The sequence below is a fragment of the Panthera pardus genome, unplaced genomic scaffold (assembly GCF_024362965.1).
Source record: "Panthera pardus isolate Hobbes unplaced genomic scaffold, ASM2436296v1 HiC_scaffold_2, whole genome shotgun sequence".
NCBI lineage: Eukaryota > Metazoa > Chordata > Mammalia > Carnivora > Felidae > Panthera > Panthera pardus.
In genome coordinates this window covers 63,156,555-63,180,205 of record NW_026526765.1, presented here as the reverse complement: position 1 = coordinate 63,180,205, position 23,651 = coordinate 63,156,555, and the positions used below count along the sequence as shown (strand labels likewise).

The 23,651-nt window shown below is 50.3% G+C and overlaps 1 long non-coding RNA gene across 17 annotated transcripts in view; it reads right to left on the bottom strand.

Moving 5' to 3' along the window:
* LOC109267523 (uncharacterized) overlaps positions 1-23,651 on the bottom strand; it is a 384,515-nt gene that overhangs the window by 63,952 nt on the left and 296,912 nt on the right. For 14 of the 17 annotated variants that reach the window (XR_008423756.1, XR_008423762.1, XR_008423755.1 and 11 more), the window contains 2 exons: positions 12,311-12,420; positions 11,117-11,717 (listed from right to left, as the gene is read on the bottom strand). This is a non-coding gene — a long non-coding RNA (uncharacterized LOC109267523). Of the gene's footprint in view, positions 1-8,689; positions 10,363-11,116; positions 11,718-12,310; positions 12,421-23,651 lie in introns of those variants that run through there. The other 3 variants (XR_002080145.2, XR_002080146.2, XR_008423761.1) reach the window with 3 other exon arrangements.

The window sequence follows — 23,651 nt, the reverse complement described above, 5'->3', positions numbered from 1 at the left end:
ATGGGCATATCATTTGGGATGGGCTGCCATTTAGCCCCTTGTCAACCATCTGAGAGTGTTTTGAACTACAACCTATTGCTGGAGGGATAACAGATTTCACAGTGCCCGCCAGCCTGATGGGCTGGTGACGGCAGCCTGGAGAATGAGAGAACTCTATCCCTGATCACCTACTGTGTGTCAGGCAATGCACTGACTGCTTTCCACCATCTCTCTCCTTTCATCCCCACGGCAACGAAGCCAAGTACTCTGGTCCCCCTTCCTCAGATGGGGAACCTGAGGTTCAGAGGGCTGAAGTACTTGGCCCAGGTCACTCACAGCATAAGGGGTAGAACTGAACTGGGATTTCAGCCGAGGCAGATTCTGAGTCGCCCAACAGTGACAATCTGCATCCAGCAAGCATGCAGGCCGGAAACACTGGCTCCTTCTTCCCATGGTCCTCATCAAGTTGGCATCGCCCTGCTGATATCAACTGCAGGGTCCTCAAGTCTACACCCCCCCCCTCCATCCCTGCGCGATGCCCCAGTTCAGGCCTTTAGCACCTTGTTCCTGGACCACAGCCCAAGTACCCATGACTGCTCTTCTGGAGTTCTGGCATTTCCCCCAGCTTCCTGCTCATTAAACCCACCCACCTCTCAACAGCTAACGTGAATTTAGGAAAACTGAATTCCAGCCACATCATTTCCCTACTTGTGATCCTTCAGGACTCAAGGGTCCAAGTTCACACTCATTAATTGTATGTTCAGTACAGGCCTCTGTCATATGGCCGCTTCTTTTTTGGCCTCACCTCATTCCCCTTCCTCAGTCATATACCAAGTTGCCCTAGCACTGATCTGGCTGTAGCTCCCCACCTACAACGTGCTGTTTGCACCTCAGGGCCACTGCATAAGTAGCGCTCCCTGCCTGGAACACCATCCCCCTCTTCCAGCCCCTCTGTTCTGCTTTCCAGCCTGCATACTCTTTGAGGGCAAGGGACTGCGTCTGTCTTGTTCGCTGTTCTATCCCTAGTCTCAGCATAAAGCCTGGCTCATAGCAGCGGATCAACGAACACTTCTGAATAATAAATGGACAATTTGAAGAAGGCCTAGGGTTGACCTGAGTATCCTTTTCTGGGCTCCAGTAACAGTATTATACTGCAATTTTCCATCTCCCCCACCAGCTTGTGAGCTCATCCAGGATGGAGGGGCCCAATTAAGGTTACAGACCCAGGACCCCAAGATGCTCCATGACATGCCTGGTTAGGTTTACCCCATGTTTCCTGTCTTTAAGAAAATGTTTTAATTAATTGCTAATGTTTCAGTATCGGGTGGTCTCAAAAAAAAAAAAATTCAAATTCAGGTTTCTCTGAACAAATATGATCTGGCCACACTGGACTGGGTCCCCGCATGACAAAGATGGGCCGGGGTTGGGTAGCAGGTGCCCCTTCAGGCAGGACCTGGGCTGTCCAGTCCCCACAGGCCCACCCAGCCCACTAGATGCATCTTTGTCACCTGCCTGGCCCCTCTGGCATTTGAATTTTCTGGTCTCAGGACGTGTCATATTCATCTGAGAAACTCTCCTTTCACCTGTGTGCTTATTGGGTCTCTGATGCATGGCATGCCTTACCCGCAAGGCCAAATAAGCCAAACACTTCAGTTGAATGAAACCTGCTTTTCCTTTCTTTCATTACTTTTTTTTTGTTTAATGTTTATTTATTTTTGAGAGAGAGAAAGAGAGAGTACAAGCAGGGGAGGAGCAGAGAGAGAGGGAGACGCAGAATCCGAAACAGGCTCCAGGCTCTGAGCTGTCAGCACAGAGCCCGACGCGGGGCTCGAACTCACGAACCGCGAGATCATGACCTGAGCCGAAGCCGGATGCTCAACCGACTAAGCCACCCAGGCGCCCCTGAAACCTGCTTTTCTTAGCCAAGAGAGAAACCAGATCAGTTCCAAGAGTCCAAGTGCCCATGAGATTTTTAAAAGCATGGCTTGTCCACAGTCCGTGCACGCTTCCTCATAACCGGGCCGCAGGGCTGGATCCCCTCGGGCAGTGCTTCTCCAGTTTGAACGTGTGCAGGAATCCCCTGGGATGGTGAGGGGAAGGGGTGGGTTAACATGCAGATTCAGATGACAGGGTCCAGGCGGTGCCTGAACTCTGCATTCTAACAGGCTCCCAGGGGAAGACGATGCTGCCAGTCCCTGCACTCTTTCCACAGCAGCCTCAGCAGCACCCCCACAATAGGCAAGCGAGGCCCTGATGCCCGGCTACCTGGAAATACATCTCCCAGGTCATTCAGGTGCTCTTGGGAGCACCACTTGCCGAGTCACCACCTCCCAGAATGTCTATTTCATTTCGGTCCAGGAAAGGAAAATATGGCAGGCAAGGGATACACAGGAGGTGAGGTGGGGAGTGGCAGGGCTTAGACATCTATGCCTGTCTTGCAGCTGTCTTCCCCACTCCCCAAGGCTGACCCCCTTAAGTCCCAGAGTGGGTTAGCTCATGGGGTCTCAGGCTGGGAGCCCATGTGGGCCGAGGGATGCTCCCAGGGGGACCAAAAGATTGAGGCCAAGTCAACCTCATAGGCCCAGACCCCAACTTGCAAGTTTTTGTTTTGTTTTGTTTTTTGAACAGCCTTCACATTCAAGCTCCCGTTCCCAGCGTATTATTTTTCCTGTCGGCAGAAGGGAAGGCCTTTGCCCTAGCACGTCAGGGATCTCAGAGGAAGCAGAAAGAAAACTGACACACGCAGAACTGGTCCCAGGGGCTTCTCGCACTGAGCTTGTAAACAGGAAGTTGCAGGTACACTCTATGGGACACCCTGGAGTTTTCTGGTTTGTTTTGCTGCAGCCATTCAGACGTTGGACTCATTCAGATAAACTGGGGAGAGGATTATCAGAAAGTCACTGAGCCCACCCCCTACGCCGGCAATGCTTGCTGATAGCAAAGCTGCTGGGCAAAGATCTGCACCCAGGGAGGGGGCAGGCAGCTGGGTGGTGCCACAGGCTGCAGGGATGTGCCCTCTGATTACTCTACCCCCCTTTCTCAAAAATCCCCTGGTACCAACATCCCCCTCCCCCTGCCAAAAGGCAGAATTTCTAGGAGCCAACCCCTGGACGGTGGCTGCAGCTGGCATAGCTTTTCAGCAGCAGGCAAGAGAAGGAAGGGGAGATTCTGGGATGCCTGCTCTTGGCTTTCATTATTGTCCCATGTTTTCAAAGTGCCAGCTCCGGAGGGGGCTGGGGAGAGAAGGGTTTGGGGATTTGTTCGGCCTAGGTATACATAAATAGCAGCAGACAAACTGTCCTTTATCAGCTATTTCCCAGGAAACAGGGAGAAAATTCTTCTCATAAAAGAAGAGCCTCACCGTTCTGGGAGACAGCCCCCTCTTCTTCTCTCTCCCCTGTGCGGAACACTAAGTCACTGTTCCTGACACCCACCAGGAGGGACCCTGTCGGAGAGAAGGCAGGGCGGGCTGGGTGAGCTGGGCAGCTGCTAAGAAGCCAGGGTCGCTGCCAGCCAGAGCACAGAAATTCTTTCCCAGGAAAGGGGAGGTTACGTACCCTGCTGGGTAAACTGGAAATTCTTAACCACACAGGGTAAGTAGAATCAAAAAGAGCAGACAACCAGTTGTGGGCTTTACCAGGAGTTGTAAGTATGCTTAGGGGGAAAAAAATGACAAATATATTTGAAATATTTTTTCCCTGAACCAGGAAGAGGCATTTCCAATAAGTCCATCAAGTAAAGCACTCCAGTGTTCTCTCCTGTTGGTGTTTCAAGGCTGGTTTTGTTATTTCTTCACACAGATGGCCTAGAAAACACTCAATATATTTTTCTTTTCTTTCATCCCCCCCCCTTTTTTTTTTTGCTTCAAAGAATTTAAGTCTCTCTCATTTGCTCATTTCTTGTTTGCTTTCTATTTTCGATTTAGATAAGACAGTGACTTTAAAAGGCCTTAAGACTATTTACAACACAGGAGAATTTGAGATTCTTTCTTCATAAAAATAATAGGTTCAAACCCCTGCAATCATTAACTAACATTTCACTGAGCACTTGCAGAGTGCCTGGATCTGTGCCAGTGACTTACAGCAGGGGCTTCTAGAAGACTCATGTGCATAGTTCTGTTTGTAATCCTGTTTTTCATCAACGTTTTTTGTTATAGAACTGTGAGTTCTTTACGTATTTTGGATATTAACCCCTTATCCGATAGATGGTTTGCAGATATTTTCTCCCATTCTGCCTTTTCATTTTGTTGCTCACTTCTTTCGCTGTGCAGAAGCTTTTCAGTTTCATGCAGTCCCGCTTGTTGATTTTTGGCAATCTGATTTCTGGGTATTTATCCAAAGGAAGTAGAAACAGGATCTTGAAAAGATAATCTGCACTCCCAGGGTCTTTGCAGCATTTTACACAATGGCCAAGATAGGGAAGCAGCCTGAATGTCCGTTAACAGATGGATGGATAAAGATGTGACATGTCTCTCACGCGCGCACACACACACACACACACACACACACACACACACACACATGCACACACACTGGAATACTACTCAGCCGTGAGAAAGAAGGAAATCCTGCCATTTGCAACCTGGATAGACCGTGAGGGTATTACTAATGCTAAGTGAGATAAGTTAGAGGGAGAAAGACAAATACTTATATGTGGAATCTAGAAAAACTGAACTCCTAGAAACAGAGTAGAATGGTGGCTCTCAGGGGCTGGGGAAGGGTAGACTGGAGAGAAGCTGGTCAAAGCATACAAACTTGCAGTTAGAAGATGAGTAAGTTTGTTGTATGGAAACCAATCTGACAATAAATTTGATATTAAAAAAAGAAGATGAGTAAGTTCTGGAGATCCAATGTACAATATTGGGATTAGAGGCAATAATACTGTATTATATAAAGTCACTAAGAAACCAGAACTTAAGTATTCTCTCTACAAGAAAGAAATGATAATTATACGACCTGATGAAGGTGGTTAGCTAACTACTATGGTGGTAATCACACGGTAATAAATATAATAAATGTATCAAATCAACATGTGATACCCTTTAAACTTACACAACGTTATATGTCAATTACATCTCAATTAAAAAAAAAAAAAAGAAAAGACTGATGTGTGAACAAACCACCTGGAGAGCTGGTCAAAACAGAGCCCGATTCAGTAGCTCTGGGGCCCTGGGAGCCTGCATTCCTAACAGCAAAGTAGTAGCAAGCTTTTGAGTAGCAAAAGCTTTTACTCCCACACATTGAGTAGCAAAGCTTTTACTCCCAACCCAATCCCATCTAGTCCTCGCATAAGGTTGGCAGAATTGATTGTGGTAAAAGCAGCTAGGGGTTTTTCCCTACAAAAGGGAGGAAGACGGGCTTTAAGCAATCTTTAGTTTTAGATCAAAAAGTGCTGCTATGGAAAGGCAAGCAGATGGAGGTAAGACATCCCGGGGGCAGGGACACGGCCAGGTCTGAGACATCTTCCCTGGGCTGTGAAACATGGGGCTAAATGCTTCAGGCTTTTGAAACAGAAAATGCTTTGAAAACCACTGATATACTGTGGTTTTAAATACAGTTTTATCTTGTCATAAAGTGGACTGGAGGGATGTCTGGTGTCCTCAAGCTTAGACTTGGGTCAGGTTGGACACGGTATGGCCCCATTAAAGGTAGACTGAGTCTTGCCTGACTCGAACCTCTGCTAGCATTTTGAGGATTGACTTAGTGATAATAATACTGCAACTTTTGGATTACTATTTTTTTTTTTTTTTTTTTTTTTTTTTTTTTTACCAAATGTGGCATTACTGAATCCACCCTGGTTGGTGTTGAGAAGCGGTGCCCTGGCTTGCTGGGCCCAGTCAGCTGGAGACGGGATGCTCTCTGATTAATGTTGCCAACTCCATGGTGAAATCTAACTCTTCATGAGAATTTAGATCTACTCTGTCACTAAGTGCTTTTCACGGTGCATCTACTTAGCAAGTATCTAGCTATCAGCCATTCATCTCTTGCTAGAAGGATATCAGATGCCATTCAATATAAAAACCCATGACCACCCACCCCCCCGGCCAAAAAAAAAAGACGCATGTCCATGGCTGGAACAAAATGATGAAATCCACCGGAATCGCATTCAGGGAAAGCTGTAAGAACAAATAGTTGAGGAACAGCAGGTGAGAAGTGTAGATACCCAGGGCTGCTGTTACAGAATTCCAGAGCCTACTTCCCAGGGCACAACTCCAGAATACACCATGAGGACTGCCTCCTAGAGTTGTGCTCTCCAGAGGTACTGAGGAGACTACCACCTCCCCCGCCCAGAGAATGGGGAATATTCTGGTAACAGGTGTGTTCCCTAAACTACCACCTAGCAAAAGCGGGTTTCCTGGAGGCACTGTGTTTACGGAGCCCCAAGAATTTACTGATTCTGACAGTGAGGGGAGCAATATTCCTTTGCATGACAGAAGGGATGGACAGGGCAGACGGGGGAAAACTACCCAGTGGTCAAAATCTGCAAGGTTTTGCTGCGAACTATTATGGGATGGGACCGTGCCCCCAACACACAAATCGTCAGTAAAATCGATGCAGGTGAATTTTGTGAGCGAGGGCTGGATTCCGAGTCCAGGCTGAGCCTGAGTCAGCACATATGAAGAATGAATCGTCAGACATGCAGTTCATCAGTGACTCATTTATTCATTAACTACCTACTGCATGCACACAGTGAGGCGGGAGCAGGGAATAGACATGCTTGAATTTTTTGCATGTAGTGAAATACACCTAACAATACTTAGCATCTTCACCATTCTTCGGTGTACAATTTGGTGCATTACGCCCATTTATACTGTTGTGTGGCCGTCACCACCATCCGTCTCTAGAACTCTTTTTATCTTGTAAAACTGAAACTCTGTAGCCATTAAACAATACCTCCCTGCTCCCCCTTCTCCCAACCCCGGGAAACCACATTCTACTTTCTGTCTCTATGAATTTGCCTACTCTACATACCTCAGTGTACTGAATGGCTGAGTGACTGAATTGCTATGCATTAGGCATGCTTTCTACACATAGGAGGATGTGAATGTGCATATGCTAAATGTCGACGTAGTCACACACACGCGCGCGTGCATGCACACACTATCCATACCTCTATATCTGTATCCATACCTGTATTTATATTTATCTGTAAAACACAAAGCAGGACATATTCACTTGTAAAGGGATACAGACCAAGATTTTCTTTCTGGTTCTGTATCCATGGAAGAATCCTAGTGGCAATACTGTGTTCGAAAAAACACAGGCCTGAGCTCACATAGCTACCAGGTCCATCAGAGGCCAATTTTCTAACTGCAATAGATCACCTCTTAAAAATCTCAGTGTAAGGGCACCTACGTGGTTCAGTTGGTTAAGAGTCTCACTCTTGATTTTGGCTCAGGCCATGATCTCATGGCTCACGAGATAAAGCTCTGTGGTCGGCCTCTGCTCCGCAGTGTGGAGCCTGCTTAGGATTTTCTCTCTCTCCCTCTCCCTGCCCCTCCCCTGCTCGTGTGCACGCAGGTGCATGCTCTCTCTCTTCCTCTGTCAAAAATAAATAAATATTTTTTTTTTAATTTTTTTTTTAACATTTATTTATTTTTGAGACAGAGAGAGACAGAGCATGAACGGGGGAGGGGCAGAGAGAGAGGGAGACACAGAATCGGAAGCAGGCTCCAGGCTCCGAGCCGTCAGCCCAGAGCCTGACGCGGGGCTCGAACTCACGGACCGCGAGATCGTGACCTGAGCCGAAGTCGGATGCTCAACCGACTGAGCCACCCAGGCGCCCCAATATTTTTAATTAAAAAAAAATCTCAGCATAAACTATGAGGAAGGAGAAAATAAGAGCCAGAGAATATAGAGCTAGAAGGATCAAGATCTTCTAGCCCAGAGTCAACAAAAAGTATCCTACCACTCTCTTTTCTTTTACCCTGGCAGACATCAGTAAATCCCAGTTGTCCAAGCCAAACATGCAGTCCCACTCCCTCTGACAATGATGAATACAAAATTGCATGTAACACAGTTCTGACCACAGACAGTCCTGCTACAGGACTCTGGGGAAAGTTTGCTCACTCTTAAAATGAGACACATAGAAAAACCCAGTCTCTTTTTGTCTCTGACAAAAAGTTGTTGCATCTAGTGTGATGACTGGGCTGTGGCAGCCACCTTGGCACCATGAGGGAAGAGGCCTGGGGCAAAACTGATAGGCTAGGATACCGGAGTGGTGGAACAGAAGGAAACCAGGTGCATGATAACACAGAGAACCATGTAGTTAACCAGCCCTGGAGATACCCTACCTGGATCATAGATCTTCCTTCATGTTTAAGCCATTTTGAGTTGGGGTTTCTGTTACCTGCTACCCAAAGCATCCTAACTGGTATATGAGATCATTCCCATTTCCTCCTCGGGATTAAAATGGGTGTAGTCAAAGCTGTAGGCCTTTCCCAACTCCTAGGCATCGTACTCTCACTCGCCCAGCTGTATAAAGACAGAGCAGACCCTTATGTACAGGGGCAGCCAGAAGGGCTCTACCAATACTAAAATGTATTCCTGGTGTCTGAAATACCACTCTTAGTGAGGCATTGTTCTCTTTAGATATGCAAATGGCCCCGGGATGGACTAAATCCCCTAAGTGTGGAAGAACTAATCACATCTCTTTCTTCTTCCAAGAAACTTAGTGTGTTGCTACCAGAGAAGCAGATGTCAAGACTGGAACGGATGTACAGGGGTTTTATTAAGGGAAACGCCATGGCTCAGAGAGCAGTCAGACCATAATGCAATTGAACTCCGCGTGAAAATGAGCGGGAGGGAAGGTTGGGCGGAAATGTCCTGGGCTGCTGTAATGGTCCCCGAGGTTTGGGACTTCTGTGTCCGCAGGGCTGCCTTCGTATCCCTGCCTCTCTCAGTCATGGGGTTGGCGGGGGGGGGGGGTGGCCAGGCCTCCGTGCAGATGCGGCCAGGGCCATTCGTCCCTTAGGCACCCTGAAAGCAGAGGACGGTAGGGGCACTGAGCGGCCTTCACAGGCAACTGGAAAAACCGGGCTCCTAAGGTGGGGGAGAGGGAGATATGGGGTCTGGCAGGGGGCTCAGAGTTTGCATGATGGTCACATACCTGCTCTACCCAGGCACTCAGCCACCTTTTTCAGTGAAGCCCACTCAGCCTCCTCAAACTTCCTGTGGGTACCTGCTTGTTGTCTCTGATGTGGGAACTCGAGGGCACGATGGGGTGTGGGACAGGGTGGCATAAGAGAAACCTGGGCTCACAACTTCCAGGAGCCACAAGCGACCGGGTATCAGCGTCCCTCCGGATTTTGCCAGGCTATGCAGTGAGGGGCAATTGGAGGCAATTTCTTCACAGGCCGGAAGAGCCCCAGCCGATCTCTGAATTACTCATTGTACTTGAAGGTTAGCGGGGCTCCTGCGTCAGAGGTGCAGAACGCAGTGGCATAAGCGAGAGAGCAGTCGACTTGTCTGTGCGAATCAGTGCAGGTGCAAGGCCGGAGCTGGGGCCTGGGCTCCCAACTCTCTTCTTGCTCTGCCCCCCCCAGAACATACTGTCAGCAGAACCGTATTGATGGAATAACGCCCGGGTGGCAAATGTACATGTCAGGCACTGTTCTAAATACTTTGTAGACAGTAATCCTTCAACCTATCTCCCTATGGGGTAGATAATATTATCTCAGTTTTACAGAAACCAAAGCCAAAGAGGTTTAATCACTAGCTCCACAATCTGTGTTCTTGATGGCCAGGTCAGTCAGCAATATGGAAGCAGGGAGGGTGAGGGGAGGGCAGATTACCACCCAACCCCCCACGCTTTAAGGTCATGAGACAGACACCGTTTGTCAGATGGCCACCCTTGGTTGCATCAAAGGCTGAGAACCAGTCTTTAGCTGGCAGATGCAATGTATCCAGCAAAATTCCTACTCCTCTGCCTGGAATGGTTCCCCCAAACTTTTTGCCATGATTTATTCCATCATTATCATTGTTCAGACAGTTCTCCTTCACTACGAAGGCCTATCCACCCCTGACCCTGGATGGGTTAAATGCCCACCTCTAGGCTCTCATCAGCTTCTGGGATTCCTTCTATACCAACTTTTATCATATGTTATTATAAGATCTTGCCTGGGCCCAACAGGCCTGCAGATGTGGTTTGTTTGGCCCACACGATATTTTTTAAAACCAGGAAAAAAAAACCTCACACGAAATTCCAAATGTATGTCTTTCCTTTAAAAATCATAAGGCATTGGGCACCTAGGTGGCTCAAACAGTTGAGCGTCCAACTTCAGCTCAGGTCATGATCTCCTGGTTCGTGAGTTCAAGCCCCACATCGGGCTCACTGCCAGAAGCAAAGAGCCCAAGGGCCCGCTTTGGATCCTCCGCCCCTCCTCTGCTTGCGACTCCCCAAAATAAATAAACATGTAAAATAAATAAAAATCATAAGGCATAGCAAAACTGGGCTGTTATGCCTGCACGGTAATAATTATTGGGGCTGAGCAGCCCCCAATGCCTGTACAGAGGACACAGCTATGCTTTATACGCAGACCCCACCGTTCCCTATTGTTTCACACCGTCTGCATCATTTATGTATGTTGTTTGCCTGGCCCCTGCAGGAGGTAGTGATTGCAACCCCCCTGGGCCACGGGTTTCCTGGGGGCGGGGCGGGGGGGCTTCATCTGGTTGTACCCTGCACTTGTCACACCTCACGTGCTCAAGTAGGTCTGTTGAGCATGTGAGTAGACCCACTGAAATACTCAGGATTAAATAGCATTGCGACACAGGCTTACATTCCACCCACACCCTTCCCAACCCTCACCCCAAAGAATCTATATTTAATTGTCTTTGCAAAATCGGAGCCTGCAAGCAACTTCACACTGGAGATTTAAACATCAGAAATGCAGCAGCTTGGCCGCCCGCGTGCTCCAGCCTATTAATAGCCGGGCTGCCTCTGGTAGTGTTTCCTGGGCAGCTGCATTGTTCTTAGTGGCAGAGAAGCAAAGGCGACCTTCTAAGTCACACCTCCCCCTCTGCCTCGCCCAGCCCTCCCTGCTGCCCTTCCTCACCTCTCTTTCTCTGCCCAGCACACCCGCGGTCTGTTCTGCAGGACGGTTATTTATTTATTTATTTATTTCGTCAGCACTAACCGGAGTGGTGGCGGGGTGGGAAATAAGAGCCCTGGCCCATGCGAAAGTGCTCTACCAGGGCCTCCGGGGAGAATCCCGTGCTGCTTGCAGCGCCAGAGGTCACTGTCACCTTGGCCTTGAGGTGGCCTGTTTACCGAAGTGAAATGAAGATATCAGTCAGATGTCAGGGAAATGCTAATGGCAGGCGCCTGGGCAGAGGGCCGGACACGGGATTGGCTGGGCCGGGCCATTCCTTCCTTCCCAATTCCGCGGCACAAAGGCCCCAGTGACTTAGCGAGTCTGATAAGAGGGCAATAGGCAAATGTCAGGTCTCTGATTGAATGCTCCTCTTGGCCTGGTTGCCGGGCCTTCGAGGCTGCCCCTCTCCCTCTTCCACAGCCTTCCCCGCGTCTATTCAACTGGAAGAAGGGTAAGTGTTTGTTCGAAACACTGGCCCGTCCTTTCCCTATCTCTGGCAGGAAAAAAAAAAAAAAGGCTGGTCCCTCGGGTCCCAAGGTCTAGAAGCACAATGAGAACTGGCATCATTATCCTCCAGCCGTAGATGGGAAAAACGGGGTGTTGACCATGGCTCGTCACTTAGGAGGATGGATGGGACTGGATTCTGTAGCAGAAAAAGACAGGAAACAAGAGGAGCCCTGTTTATCGCTGTGTGATAGATAGCTCAGCTGTACAGCCTCTCCACGCTGGGCCTCATTAAGGAGTCGCTACCTGAAACAGGACCCCAGCCTCATAAGGCCCAAGATGAAACGGGCCCATTAGGTCTGTCTCCCAGGAGAGTAGCTGCTTTGCCAATTCCTTCTACTGCTTTTCCAACGTTGGCGGCGAACACTGGAGAGGAGGCTCCCGCCCCTCCCGGAGTCAGGCTCTACCTCTAATAGATAATAGCTGGCTGTGTCTCTGCCCTGTTGTCTTCCTGCAGCCTCCCCTCTGCCCTCCCTTCAGCCGGTCCTGTTTGGGGCTGGTCCTCTTTGGGGGTCTTCTGCGAGAAGCTAGAGTTACTTTGGCTTTGTCTGTCTTTCAGAATTTTCTGAAAACTCTCCTGCTCCTCAATCACTCAACCTGCCCAGACCCTTCAGGCTTCTCCCTCCAGCCCTGCCTTGCCAGGAGCCTTGCCCAGCCACTCTCAAAAGCGAGGCAACTCTCCAATCTGATGTCATTTCAGGATAAAATGGCAAGAAAATGGCAATCTCTTACACATTTCCAGAATGAAGTTGAAATTATCACCAGCTCGCGAAGGCTCTCCTTGGCGACTATGAAAGGGCAGTGTTGAAAAGGGGGTTTCATTTTTCCTGCCACAGCAGTGCCTATTGAAAGAAAAAGTACCCCTGGTTCCTTCCAAGCCCCACAGCAGATCTTTGGTGTCCACTGGCCACGCCAAGATCCTTTTGTTCCTGCAGGTCACTGACTTTGTGATCACGTGGTGACCTGCCGGTGGGATTCTGCGCAACAGGAATGTATAGAGTCCCAGACACGGGGTGGGACCGGGAGAGTGGTGCTCACTGGCAACAGGGACCTGGGAGTTCTTTTTTACTTTTTAATGTTTATTTATTTCTGAGAGAGAGAGCGTGCGCAAGCAGGAGAGGGGCAGAGAGAGAAAGAGGGGGAGAATCGCAAGCAGGCTCCACACTGTCAGCACGGAGCCAGACATGGGACTGGAACTCATGAACCGTGAGATCATGACCTGAGCTGAAATCAAGAGTTGAACGCTCAACCGACTGAGCCACCCAGGCACCCCCCGGGGAGTTCTTTAAAGTCTGAAGGATGACTGAAAAGCTCTCCCGTGGTCTGGGAGGCAAGGGTGACAGATGATGTCCCTGGTCCAGTTGGAGAGCACTGCATTCTTACTTCTATTTCATGCGGAGTATAGGGCAGCCAGCTGTGGTCAGCACAACACGGACTGTGGAGAAAATCACCCACTTAAAGCTCAGGAAAAACAGCAACAGAGTGGTCTCAGATTGTTTTCCCTTCTTCAGGAAATCAAGTGACGTCTGGAAAAACTGGCCCCGTGTGTTTGGGTTTTCTAAGGATGGAGGGCTCCGCAGGACCACGGAGGCCGGGCACCGATTGGGAGTGTGAGAACTCAACACTCATCCTCAGATGCTGGCTAATTTCCATGTGTGCCTTCCGCCCACCTCCAGATCAATCTCCAGCCCTGGAAGGTTGACCTCTCCGGATTGCATCAGCCAGTCTCTCTCAACCTCTGGTTTCTGGTTGGGTTCGCTCAGTGGAAGCCTTTGGAAAAAAAAACAAAAAACAAAAACAAATAGGGAGTGGGGAGGAGAGAGAGGTTAGGGTATTTCTCCCCTGTTCCCACCTTCCTAAAGCACATGTCTCTAGCAGTTGTGTGTCCTTTCAGACCTGGGGACAGTGACTGCTTCAGACCCGGGGACGGTGATTGTTAGTTGTATCAGTTATCTACCGCGGTGTGATAAATCACTCCAAACCTAGTGATTTAAAACAATCCTTGTTTATTTGCAGATAATTCTACATTTCGAGATAGGCTCATCTGGACAGTTCTTCAGCTGGTCAGATGATGGCAGCTACGTGAACGATTCCCTAAGTCACAAAGAATTTAAGGAGTCTGAATGGTATACAATATCACACACAATCAAACGCGCATGATTTGCTCCTTTTTGTGTGGTGTAACTGATAACCACTTTGGAATTCTATGAATACGTAAGGCATTTGCATATAGCATGTGTCACGCGTATCCCTGTTTGTGCTGATTTCCGTAGACGCCTAAGCATCAGGCCCTGTGGTCCGAACGCAGCCCTCAAAATCAGTCATGGAGTATATTATTTTGCTTTGCTCACATACCATCAGAGGTGCCCCACGTGGCCTTTTCGGCGTTCCAGTGGGGGTTTGCTTTGACTGTATGCTGTGCTCAAGTCCATTCTCATTGGCTTGTTATTGCAGGACTGCTGGTGGTCATGAAAGCGGATCTTTGCACACAGGTGAGTTTCTGGGGCCTGGTTAGTAAAACATACTCCAGAGAGCACTCATAACCTCCAGCCAGCTCTCTACTGGATTGAGGCTTTCGATGTCCAGAATAAGCAAAAACCCTGGAAACATTTTCTTGAAGAAGGGTAGCCTATTTGTTTTGTGGAAGGCATCCTTTGTCACTGGAAGACAAAACTGTTTCCTGCCCCCATGTGGAGGATCAGCAGCAGCTTTCTGACTTGCAGCCCTGCTTCTCGCCTCAAGCCCCTCCAATCCACTCTCCATCCAGAAAGCAGGGTGATGCTCTTTAAAACACAAACCAGATCATCTGTCTCTTCTCTGCCTCCAAAACTACCACAAAATATTCAGCATCTCTCCCAACTTCCTTCCTATCATTGCGCCTACCTCTCTGGCTTTATCTCCAGTCGTGTCTTTGTCCCTCGCCAGTCTCTGGCCACACCTGCTTTCTTGCTGCTTCACAGATGTGCCAGGATCACTCCCTGCTCAGGTGCTTTGTACTTGCTGTTCCCGCTACCTAGGATGCTGTTCCCCGAGACGTCTGCATGGCTGGCTCCTTCTCATCAGGGCTCACCGCGAATGTCACCTCCACAGAGAAGCCCTCCAGTCTTGCTCTTTCACATCGCTTAGTTTCACTTTGATCCCAGCACTTATCACTAGCCAGTATCTTTCTGGTTATTTAGTCGTGTATTTTCCTTCCCCCCACCACCCTACCCCACCGTGAGAAGATAAGCTCCACGAGAGCAACAGCACTGTCTGGGGTCACAGACATGACCCACCAACTCTGGGTCTGTCTCCAGGCGGCTCCCAGTCCAGAGCTCCAGCCACAGCACCAGCCTGCTTCTTGAACAAGTGCTGGCATTTTCTCAGCAGCTTTGGAAATAGGATCTCATTCCCAAACCCCGTGACTCAGCCAGCAGCAAGAGAGAAGGCTGAGTTGGGCACACAAGGGTACCCTCAGTCTTCAGAGAGATAGCAGCCCTCCAAGGAACGGAGCCACGGGGGGAGGCTGAGGATCAAGCCCGGGGGCTGACCTGCTCCCTGGCAGCTGACCCTCTCCCGGACCGTGCCAACCCTCAGCATTTCACAAAGTGGGCAATCTCCCAGGCTTTTGAATGCCGGTGTCGCCTAGCTACGGAATTACCACGCAGATAGGGCTCGGGGGATGAAATTAGATTTCCCTTTGCAGAACAAAGACAAACACACTCCTCTAGCCCATCCTGGGAGAGCTGCATCAGGAGGGCCTGCTTCCGGGCCAGGCATTCAAAACCCATGGGCTGTGTTGCTTGCTTCAGCAGTTCCTGGCAAAGGGCAACAGAGTTCTCCAGCTTTGAAATCTAATTGCCTGCCATGGCTGCGAATCCCATCTCCAAAGGAAAAAAAAAATTTTTTTTAGATGGTAGAGGGGGGCGGAAGGGGGGGGACTGTTCTCACAGAACCAGCCGAGATGAGCCCATTTAAGCTTTGGCATTATACCTTTTGGGAAGGCCAATTTTTAAAACATTAGTCTGAGAAGCTCCTGTTTAAAAGAGAAAGATCCATAAATGCAGCTTCTGTCAGTAATGAGAAAATGGAAATCACAAGCAAGACCAGAGAACTCATTCCACCAGAATCTTAATGATCTCCAGAATAACTGTGCTGGTCTCTCAAATCAAGGAGTGGACAATGACAGCTCCGGATTTTCATATGAGGGTCAGATGGGTTCATGTTTTTTTAATTGGGCTCATTTCTAAACCATGCGCTTGTCATGATGCCTTAATCTCTTCCCTGTCCCCCAGCAAAACTGCTTTCGCTCTCCTTGTCTCCCTCAAACAAATGCAGCTTCTCAAAGAGGGAAATGAGCTTCCCTCTCTCGCAGACAGATTTCTTATCATATGACTGCTCTGCTGTGGGTGAACCTGCGTTTCTCTTGCATAAGAGAGCAATTTCCTGAAGGAAAAAAAGGGGAAAAATCAAACTGCTTGCTGCTTCTTGTTTTCTTTTTTTTTTTTTTTTTTTTTTTTTTTAATTTTTTTAACGTTTATTTTTGAGACAGAGAGAGACAGAGCATGAACGGGGGAGGGGCAGAGAGAGAGGGAGACACAGAATCTGAAACAGGCTCCAGGCTCTGAGCTGTCAGCACAGAGCCCGACGCGGGGCTCGAACTCACGGACCGTGAGATCATGACCTGAGCCGAAGTCGGCCGCTTAACCGACTGAGCCACCCAGGCGCCCCTGCTTCTTGTTTTCCACGTACATGTCTTTAGCCTAGGCTCCCAAAGATAATGGGAAAGAAATGGCTTGATTTCGGGAGGATGAGTACCAGTCTTTCAGACGGCAGGGGGATGTCTTCCTGCACTGGTTTTATTTGGTGGAACTCGGAAGAAGAAACAAACTTGTAGACCATTTTAAGGGTTCTTCACGCAATGTGATACCTTCTGGTAAAAATCTCATAGCGGGTTAAAGTTTAACAACGATTAACAAATTAGAAGAGTCACCATATGGCTGAATATAAATTACAGCCTTCATTTAGGATGCCTAAACCAAGGGATGAGGTCCTGCAAGTAATAAAAATAATAACGAGCCTTGGGATTTAAAAAAAAGGGAAAGTATAATTTCTCAAGTGTGCTCAGAGGTGTGAAAGGTGACAGCAGCCATCAGTTGAATAAAGGAGTGCCAGCTCTTTGACAGACACTGGCCATGCCACGCAGTGTCAGGAGGCGCCTCAGATCTGTCTCGGCCATTTCACCTCCCTTCTAGGTTCTGGTCACCAGCTTTGTGCCACCCAGGGAGGCCAGTGAGGCCAGCCCCGGATCCGGTGGGGGGTGGGGGTGGGGGCGGGGCTCAAAGAAACAGGAAAGAAGGAGGAAAGGAGAAAGGGGAGCAGGAGACTAGCATTCTGTATTCACTCATTAATTTGATAAATGCTCGTGGCACCCCACTATGTGCCAGCTCAGGCTAGGTGCCAGGGAGACAATGCCAAGCAGGGCAAGACGGCACTCCAGCCCTCCGGGAGCTCCCAGAGAACACACATATTCACATAATGGTTGTCGCTTGGCTGGGTGCCCCCAGGAGCGCAGGGGTACGTGCTCCTATGTGCAGGAACAACCAGGAGACAAGACCTGTATGGTGGGCGGAGACCTCGTCCCTGGGCATGGGGGAGGTTGCTGTGAACGTTCATCATGTCGGAGTGCCTTCGATATGCCGGGTCCCAGCTAAGGGTCTTATTCCCTCCTTGCACCAGCCCAGTGCGGCACACGCTGCCAGAATCTAATACAGAGGAGTATCCTCAGGCTTAGAAAGGTAGCGTTTGCCCAAGGCCACAGAGCTTATTACACGGAAGAGCCCAGACTCAAATCCAGGTGCACCTGGCTCCAGAGCCCCCGACCCGGAGCAGCAGAGCACATAGAGTCTTCTCAGAAGCACTGGAGACAGGCGAGGCTGGTCCTCCACACTCCACACTCCCTCCTTTGTCTATACATTCACACATGTGTGCACGTGCGCGCGCACACACACACACACACACACACACACACCCTGCCTTCCTGTTCCCAGGAGCCAAGGTGACCACCTCCCCCCTCCTCTCCCCACTTAGCGAAGTGATGCGCTAAGCTCCCACAACAGATGCAGCTGAGTGGCACAGAGAAGGGGGCAGTTGACCCGGGCCTTGGGGCACAAACAGGCATTTGGCCCAGGAAGCAGAAAGAAACAGTGTTCCAAGCAGAGAACGCTGTACGCGGAAAAGCATGGCGGCATGAGGGGCAGAGCGCATCTGGGAAGAGCGGGTGACGGCCCTGGGCTGGCTCAGATGTCCCCTGCTCTCCACAGTGCCCCTCCCCACAGCCTGCTTCTCCTCTAGGATTCCCCGTCCCAGCCACGGCACTGCCAGCCACCCAGGTGCATAAGTCACAAATACAGGCAGCACCCTGGCACCTGCCCACTCACTCGTCCAAACTGTCACCAAAGCCTCCTAAATATAGCCCGAATCTGCCCACTTCTCCGCCCCATCTTTGCTGCCACCGCCCTCCTCCCAGCACCCACCACCTCCTCCTGGACTATGTTGTCACAGCCTCCTGACAGCTCCCCCGCACCCACCAGGGTGCACCCACCACCCACCACCCTGTTCTCACGGAGCAGCCCGAGGGGCCTCCATCTCTGCACGTCGGGCTCCCTGCTCAAAACCGCTCTCCAGGGCTCAGCTCGAACACTCTGCCCTGACACGGACGCCCACCCCCAGACTAAGTCAGATGCCCTGTTTAATGCTCCACGACGCACTGTTCTTTCCCTCCCTGACACTCGGCAAAGTTTGCACTTCCACACATATGTCTGTGATAACTTCATCTGCCACTGGGAGCTACTGGAGGGTAGGTACTGTCATCACCCCTCCCCGGTCCCCGCACGTAGCGGCAGCAAATCTTTGCAGAACGGATGGGTAGGTGCTAAAGTGCCCAGAGACGTGGCAGAGACGGGGCACGGAAGGAGGCGGGACGGACAGATTCCTGGAGGGTCTCAGTCGCCATGCTGAGGGACGCAAGGGATGGCGCTGGCAGTCTCCCTGAGACGGACGGGGTGCCATGGCTTACTGCCCCCCTGGTGCGGGCAGGCTTTGGAAAATGGCCAGCTGGCCTTGGGCTCGAGGCAGGGCCCCCCTCTCCACCGGCAGGTTTGAGCTGCTGCTGAAATAAGCAGGCTGAGGGAAGGTCGCTTATTTGGGCAGGTGCCAACGTCTGCCACCAAAAGCCTGCCTGCCACCCACAGGCGGCACCATCGTCTCTCCCACATGCTTCGCTGCCCAAAGCTGCCCAGGGCTCAGAGGGGCCCCAGAAGCTGGCAGGGTGGGCCCGCATCTTCCTCAGGCTCCAGAAATCCTAGCAAGGCAGCTGGCAAGACACGGGTTTGGGAGCCCCTTCTTGATAGAGGAAGTCAGGGCATGTAGTAAACAGAACGATGCAATGCTCAGAGCATTTCTGCAGCTGCCTGAGAGGCAAAGAGATAGGTGCTCTTTTTTTTTTAAGTTTATTATATATATATATATATATATTTTTTTTTTTTTTTTTTTGAGAGTGAGATAGAGAGAGAGAGAGAGAAAGAGGCAGAGAGAGAGGGAGACAGAATTCCAAGCAGGCTTTGCACCGTTACACAGAGCCCAACGCAGGGCCCGGACCCATGAACCGCGAGGTCTTGACCTAAGCAGAAAGCAAGAGTTGGGCACTCAACCAACCGAGCCACCCAGGTGCCCCAAGAGATAGGTGTCTTTACTCATGATGACTCTGGGCCACCAGGCCGATCAGACGCGTCTTGGCAGTTCTGTTGGTGCTGCCGAGAAAGTTGGATCCCTTGGCTCCTCACACCATGGCCGAGCCAGAAACATACGGCAAGAAACACCTGTCCCCCCTTCATATCTGGGCCTGGTGCTGGCCCTGTCCCTTCGGCACTTAGAGCTGGTGCAGAGCATACAGGCAGAGTGCTAGCAGAACCCGGCCCCTAGGCATGTCTTATTTTATCTTAAAAGTGGCTTCCAGCATTTAAAGTCAGGCAACTTCACATCCAAGCCTAGGTTTCTGGCTTCTTGAGAAAACAAGATTCCAGGATCACTTGGCACCGATTGCCTGTAGTGGTCACTGCTGCCCTCTTTGGACGGGCATGAGCACTGCAGCCCACCGCTCTGTCTACCACTCTCTAAGGACTGACCCTCATTCCATTTAGCTCCGGCTCCCCATAGTCCCCTGCAGCATCTGTGAGATAATCCTCCAACTGGGTGATCGCGTCTGTGATAGGGAGTGCAGAAGAAACGTACAGACAGCTCTGGAACCAGAAAAGGCCTCCTGACCTCCTGGCCTGATGGGGTTCGGCTCCCTCCTGTTGGAGGGAGGGAGCCTCCTATTGGCCCTGGTTTATAGGCATCACCCAACCATGTCCTCTGAGGCAAAGAAACTTCAGACTCCGTGATGCTCCGGAGCCCAACCAGCCAGGTGAGGAGTGAGTCACGAGGGCCCCTTTCCCAGGGTTCCAGCAAAAGTCCTTCAGGGGACCCTCAGCAGGCTAACCTGGGCCATGTGTTCTACCCAGAACCACTCACTGCGGCCAAGGAGAAGGGTCAGCCCAGACCACATGGGATGAGACGAGAGAAGACATCCTTCCCCAAAGGAACAAGTCTCTGGAAGAACAGGACTTGGATGCTGGCCAAGTGCACACAGCAGATACCAGTCGGTATGTGCATCTTTAGGTACAATCTCTGTAATTACTTACCCCACCAGGCCAGCGCCCATGCCCCTCACCTTCACAGCCCCCCCCCCCCCAAGGGCATGGCCTTCTGTCTTACACAAAACCTTACGTAATTAAACTACAGTAGTTGACATGATCTCTGCTAGGAAAGACCCTGACAGGTGGGTGTTCTCAATGCCTTGTGTCTGTTCATTTTCTATCTCTGAAAGCTCCCTGAGAGCAAGCCCGGCTTCTCATTCATTGGTGTCATCCATAGTCTACCACAGCGCTAGGCACCTGGGTGCCTGATAACTCTCTCTCAACATCTTCGAGGACATCATGGAGAGAATTGCAGACTTCTATGGCGCTGGGTTTCAATTGAGGTTCCTTCCATCTCTCAGTAGCTGTGCCTTGGTCAAAGTATTAGTCAGGGTTCAAGTGGGGAGAAGGCCACTAAGGGGCATGGAATAAGGGCTTTACTATTGGAGTTTGGCCTTATCCAGTGGGGGCGAAGGAAGGTCTGGATGGGGCAGGGAGGATCGGAAGGCTCGCGGGCCAGTCGATCGGGAAGCTGAATGGGACTGGGAAGGGGAGCTGATGCCTCCATGTGTCTGCTGTGAGGGTGAAGGGAGAAGAGCTGGACACAGAGCGCAAAAGAGTAAAGGCCCGTGGGTACCACTGTCAACTCTGTGTCTCACTTGCCACCACACTCAACGCAGTCACACATCTCAGAGAGTGTAGCCACTGCTCCCCTCCACCTCCGGATTTTTGTGCACACGCCTCTTTTGGCCAGCTCACACCTGGAACCATGCAGGGAGGGGGATTCTGGACAACAGGGTTCCGGTCTCACCACGTCAACACGGTACCACACAGTCAGGTACTGGACCCCCTCCAGGCCACTGTTTCCTCATCAGTGAAATGGGGACCCAACAGGCACACAGTTATTACTTATTACAGTCCTCATTTATATAACAATTCTGGTTGATTGCTATTTAGCAGCCTTTGCCAGAATCTTTGTTACTTATGGGACCTTTGGCCCTTCCCTCTTACCATGGTAATACCTTTAAGAATTTCCATCCCTACCAAGTCAGAGAGAGAAAGACAAAACATGATCTGTATGATCTCACTTATACGTGGAATCTACAAGTGGAGAACTCATAGAAACAAAAGATAGACTGATGTTTATGAGGACCTGGGAGGTGGGGGAAATGGGGAGACGTCGGTCAAAGGGCACAAACTGCCAGTCATAAGATGAGTTAAGTTCGGGGCATCTAATGTGCAGCACAGTGACCATAGTTAATAATCCTGGATTGTAGACCTGAAAGTCGTTATGAGTAAATCTTAAATGTGCTCACCATAACAGCAACCTGGTAATTATGTGAGGTGAGGGATGTATTAACTGATACTGTGGTCAACACTGCAATACACGCACGTATCGAACCATCACCTCGAACAGCTTAAACTTGCACCATCATTACGTGTCCGTTGTATCTCAGTAAATCTGAGAATTGTCATTCTCAAAGCCACGGCAGTGGCGTCTGTGGGCAAGCAACCGTGTCTCCATTCAAGTCTCACATTTTAAACATTAATTACTGTCCCTTGAGTGGCTTCACGTCTGCCGTCCTCTGGCCTCTGGCAGAACCAGGTTCTTCTGTTCCACAGGCCCGTCTGGAGACCGTTCCCATTTCTGCCTCCAGCTTGATTCTGGAGAATCAGCCGGGTAGCATGAGGTTCTCACCTTTCAGGCCTAGTTGCCACTCGCAGCCTGGGGACAGCCTCCCCTTCCTTGGGGAGCCCTGACTGCACAGCTCCTAGCTACAATGTGCCTCCCCAAAGGATAGAATCAAGTGAACGCCTGGCCAGGAAACAACAGCTATCCTGTGACTTCAGAAAGCATCCTTCTCTGGAAATTGCAGAGCTGGCCCTTTAAGGCCCCTGGACTGTCTGCTGGGGTGGGGTGGGAGGTGCAGGGAAGAGGAAGGGAGAGTGGTTAAGGGAGGGAGAGAGAAAGACAGAGAGAGGGATCAGTTGTGATACCATGGCAACGCTGAATACTCCAAAATGGATTCAAGTTGAAGAATAATATTCAGGGAAACAGAAGGCCAACTTCTCCTGGGCTGCTCACAGGCCCCTGAAGGCTGTTTCAGATGCAAACTGGGCTGGGTGGGTTGAGACCCGGAGGAAGGGACCCACTTCCTCAGAGATGGGGAAACTGAGGCTAGGAGAGGGGCAGGGGGCCAGTCTAAAGACACCTAGTTGGTGAGCTGCAGCTCCAGCACACGGGCCAATGGTTCATTTGTTCTTTTAGGCAACAGATACTTATTGAATGCTTACAATGTGCCAGGCGCTCTTCGAGGTGCTGGAGGTACGGCGTGGAATGAACGAAGGGTCAATAGGGAGTAGAGTGAATTGGGAAACCTTATCCCTTTGCCCAACTTCGTGCAAGCACATGTGGTACACTTCTTGATCTTCGCAGACAAAACCCAAGCAGCTACGTTCTCACAGCACTGGTGGGGAAACTGAGGCTCAAGGAGGCTGAGGCACTTGCCAGGGCCATACACTCAGTCTGCTTGAACTCGGGGACCAGGAGGGGACTTTACCTCTTTTCTCCAAGAGGTGATGATCCGTAACCAAGTGGCCACGGAGCTCGGCTGATCCCAACTCATCCCAACTTCATCCCAATTTCATGACTTTCAGTACATACAAAAAGGTGGTAAGAGTGGGCTGCCTGTGGGGAGAAGACCGGGCATACGAGAATCAGGGTGAGAAAGAGGACTTTTCAATTGTTAACGTAGGAATTCTTTTAAAAATTTGCTGAGTGAAAACTATAAGTAACCATAAATGTATAAGTAATCACAAAATACCCGGGTCTACTATGTTCACCAACTGTACGATCTTGAACAAGTCGCCCGCTTCTCTGAGCCCCGGTCAGGCACCGCTACAAAACTGGTGGGTTGCCGTAAATGGTAAAGAAGTTCATGGATGTGAAATGTACCCAGGCGGCAGCACGAGGCACCATGAGACAGAGAGAAGCACAGAAGGTTTTCACTTCTGTTGAAGGGCAGAAGAACACAGAGAAACAGAGGTCGTGAGCTTGAGGCTAGACAGAAGGCAGCATGGCTACCTGGCCTCTCTGAGTGAGGACCTCTAGGGCCACTGTAGGTCTGGCTTAGCCTCCCTGGGGAAGCCTCACCTTCAGGTCCTGGACCTAGTGAGTGAGGTCATCCAGTGAGATGCTTTCTGCCCGGGAGGGCGCCATGGGGCCGCCAGTATGCAGAGAGTATGACATCTCTCCAGACTGAACCAGGGACCCCATACCTGTGAGGGACCAAGCTCCTGGTGGGATGAGAACCCATGGCTGTCTAGGCCTAAGAAAGCAGGAGGCGCCTTCCTTT